Here is a 4656-nt window from a genome sequence, read left to right as displayed (position 1 = left end):
CCTTTTGTCACTTGTGTATTTGTTTGATAATGGAATTACTGTAATTAGGTGCAATATGAAGTGATAACCGTTCACTTGGGTGTAAAGATTGCGCTCATATGGTCTGGCATGGTTGACTTATCGTCTGCCATCAACCTGCTTGACAGGAGCTATTCTTTCTGGATGGATAAAGCTCACTTTCACACAAAAGCTTTGTGCTGAACATTAGTCTGCGAAATGCCACATTTGTGCACTTTTGGACTGCTGATGTGCACTCCACCAATAGCCATGTGCATATGACCGTCTTACCACAGATTTTGTAATCCATCAAGCATGTTGTACAGCGAGGCTCTGATACTGATGATTTGCCTTATTTGAATGTCTTTGTGGCAGAGTAAGGCACTTGTTCACATGGTGCAGAGACATCAGTTTTTCTGCACGTGTTCTGCAGGGCACAATGAAATCAATTCTTCTCTGTGCCCTGTTCACACCACAACACTAGTATCACGTGCAGATTTTTTTTTTTTCTGCTTGGGAATCTGCAACGTGTATAAAACTCATTGATGCTCGCATGCAAACTGATATCTCCACAAGTGAAATCTGCGCAGCATCAGTTTCCATCAGTTCTGCATGTATGGTGTGAACAAGGCCTAAAAAAAGAAACCAAAAAACATTCTTGTTGTATTCTACACCTGGAACTGGACTGCTAGTGGAGGTACATATCTATATGAAACCTGATGCTCCACAGACATTCCTATGGATCTTTTACAGTATAAAGAGAAGTCTTTGTTCTGGATTGTATCGGCAAGGATTCCTGTGGTCCTCATTGGGATCGTTGATATGCTGATCTTCACACAGGGTGTACTATAGCATACACACGTGGGAGGGCCATGTTTACCTGCACTGGGATGCACAGGTGTTTGTGCAGGCAGTTCAATTAATGTTAATTGGGATACAGTGGCTGCACAGACAGATGCTGCTCCCAATTTGACATTTGTGGGGGTGCATGTCCCCGAACCCACACTGACTGCATTACGGGACATGCATCCACACCCGCACAGATTGGGTGCAACAGCTGTCTGCAGCTGCTGCACCCCTACTGACATGAGACTGCGTGCACTGGGATGCACAACACCTATGCAGGTAAACGCAAGCATGCCTATAGAATATGACCCATGTGAATCTTAGACTTTAGTTTTACTGTATTTTCACACTTTTGTTAGTGATGCAGATTTTGGCTATTGACTTTCATTAGCTAGAAACACATCTGTGAGCCTTTGTCATTTACATTGACTTGTTAATGTTGCTTGACTTTCCCTGACATAACTAGGACCAGAACCATAGCACTGTTTTAGACCATTTGATGTAGGGAGCCAGTTGATGGAGCTTAATCTTGACATCAGAAGCTTCTCCCTCATTCCTATCCCCATAACAAAGTGGCCCTAAGGTGCTAATTTTATCACAGAGCGCAGATACTGCTATATGCTCTCCGTTATACAACATTTAATGGAACCCACAATAGTTCCCTGAGTAATCTCTGCTTGTTACAGCTGAGAGCTTTTTTTTTTTTCCTCATTCTTCGCCAGTAATATTTTTTTTAATTACTTAATCTCTGGACATATGTAGTACGTCTAAAGTCTAGCGGTTTTAAAACAATTACAGGACTTCAGTAGCAGCCATGAGCTTGTATCTGCTTTCTTCAGCTGGCTCCCAGCTTTACATTAAAAGTGATCCAGTTGGCTGTATAGCCGTTGGATCACTTTCAGAGTTGCCCCAGGCTTTCACCCCAGGACCCAGAGCTCCTTTTGCCATTTTGTGAGCTCATGCAGTTTTAATGCTTGATATTATGGTTGCAAACCACCATTTTATTCTACAGGGCCTCTACATTTGGAAAATAATGTTCTGCCTTTTTTAGCCAAACTGAAATTAATGTGTGAAAAGCTGCCGAAGCAAGGAAGTGGATATGTAGCCGTATGAGTAGGGTATGCCCAATCGTCTGTGCACTCAGCACATTAGCATCGGCTGCCCGGCGGCTCCTATGCACTAAAGCAAAAGAGGTGGGCTTTAATGTCCACACTTGTGTGGCATGTGGGTGTTTAAAGCTCCACCTTTTGCTGTCCCACATTTGTTAGCCAGTTGTAAAGGGTCACAGTGGAACTGAAGTGTTTACAAATTGCAGTTAGGCTTTTTATTGCAGGACACATTCTCAGCTCTGTGCCAGCCAATCAAAGCAGCTAAATACCTGGAAGGTGGTGAGGACCTTTGGACATCGGAGCAGAGGTGAGTATTGGTATGGTGGCCAAGGCAAGCAAGCATCCAACCTGCTGTGTTCACTTAGTAGGGTAGCCAACTGGCATGGGATCTGGAAGCTAGTGGCAATCACTGTAGGAGTTGTGCCTACTACAATGATTTCCAGCTTCCACAGGGACTCCAGGTATGACCTATGCATGCTTCATTGGTGCAAGCTGGACCAGTGTAACTTAGTAGAAATATCTATGTGTAAAGTTATTTTTAAAGGTGAGATAGCTGGTGTTGCTGCATTTGGTATACCATCAGTTTTCTTTTTGATGCATACTTACCCTAGTGTGACATTTAAATCATTTCACTGGAGTATTCTTTTAACCTTATCCCAAGTACTCAAGGGTAGTGCTGTGGTACCAAGCCTGTACAGTGTGCTCAAATCACAGGCTGAACCGTACATAACCCAAGTAAAATATTTGCTCATTGAGTGGAAACTTAAAACATTGGGTGGTCTGTTGTTGGGTGAATGCTATAGTGTTTTTTAAGCTTTTTGTAAACTGAACATGTTCTTGTGGCCAGTATGAAGATTTCCTACTCCCGGCACTTTTTTTTTTTCTCTTCCTCTCATTGGAATGATTGGGAATTTAACACATGAGATATGCTTAATGGCAGTTTACAAACGTCCTAAAGGCGCCCGAATGGAAAAGAAGCAATGTTGCAGTGTTTGGGCCATGCTGCTTTTTATAATTGGAGTCCATTAGAAAAAGAACTTGGGTGTCAGGGCACAAAATAAACATTTCAGGAACTTATGATTGCAGACATTTTTGAATTCTGCATAAAAGTAGCAATAATTTCCCACAATTCATATGTAATGTCTGAGAAGGGCATCAGGCAGCGGATTCTACAAAATGTATGGTGTTTTAATAAATTCTTTGTAGGGCCCGTTCAAATCTATCAGTTGTGGTGTGTTGCTTTTAAAGGGACATGGTTATCGTGTAATTCATTTCACAGTGCTCATATATAAAATATTTTAAATTAACACTTAAACAGTTCAGTATACTGTTATAGCAATTCATTATGTTGCTTAAAGCTCTGCAATATCCTTCACCCTCTGACACTTATACAGGGGTTAGACCAAAAAAATGGAAACACTACAAGGTTTGCGGGTGTGCAATTGACATTTTCACATTGAAAGCGGAAGTGATGTAACACTCTTTGCACCTGTTGGCTTGGGGTCTCATCACACAGTGGCAGCAAAGACTCACTTTCCTCATTCACTGTGAGCTGCCGGTAATAGTCATGTCAGAGCTTACGGAGCCTCAAATGGCAAATTGCTGGTGCCTCTGAGTGAAGTTGCCAATTTATTTGCCATGTCACGAGGTACAGTATCAGAGGTTATGGCGGCATATAGAGTTTCTGGGAAACCGTTTCTGCATAAGCGTGGCTGACATAGCACACTGAGACCACAGGTTGCTGCACATGATTGTGACCAGAGTAAAAAAAACAAGTGCTGTAAAAGTGACTGCAGAGTTTAACCTCCCTGGTGGTATTCCCGAGTGTAGCTCGGGGGAAAGTTTCAGCACCACAATCAGTAACCCCGAGCTACACTCGGGCGTACCCTGCAGCGCTGCTCTGGGATCTCTCGATGATTCCCTATTACTACCAGGGCACACAATGTCAATGTGAGGCTTCCCACCTGTTAGCTAGGTGTCTCATCACACAGCGGCAGCAAAAGAATGTTACACCACCTTGTCCTTTGCTCCTGTGACGTCTCCCCGCAGCGTCACTGATCATCTCCTCCAGCCGACGCCGTAACCGGAGGGAAATTAAAAAATTTGAAAAAGCGATTTACTAATACACTATAAAATCATAGTAAAACAATACTGTATCAAACAATTTCACATACATTTTGTCCCGAGTGCTTTGTTTTGTGCCCTGCCTGCATTTTTACTGTTCTTTCTGCCTGGAAACTGAGAAATGTCCATGGCGTCCAAAAAGCGGTTTTAGACCAGCGATAGTAAGTTAGAACCACTTGCAGAATTGAGTGATGATTCGTGGGGAAATTCGTCAGACACTGAAAACAATTTTGCGACTAAGATCAGTGATGTGCAAACTTGGTGCTATATTTCAAATTTCATTGTTTTTGGTTTGATTACATTATTGAATTAAATTATTATTTATGATTGTTTCAAATTTTAACATACCCGGGATGTTTACTTTACTAGACAGGCCTACAATAAAAAAAAAGACATTTCCATGCAAAAAAAGTACCGCTTTGAGCACAGAAATACTGACAATCATACCAGTAGGGAGGCTAATATCAGTCCTATGCTAACTGGGCGCCTACAATTTGCTCTCTTTTGAAGCTGTCAGCTCTGACATGATTCCCTATTACTACCAGGGCACACAATGAATGTGAGGCTTCCCACCTGTTAG

This window comes from Staurois parvus, unplaced genomic scaffold (genome assembly GCF_062004578.1).
Source record: "Staurois parvus isolate SC_StPar_1 unplaced genomic scaffold, SC_StPar_1.0 ptg000209l, whole genome shotgun sequence".
Taxonomy (NCBI): Eukaryota; Metazoa; Chordata; class Amphibia; order Anura; family Ranidae; genus Staurois; species Staurois parvus.
Note: the sequence above shows the minus strand (reverse complement) of the source record.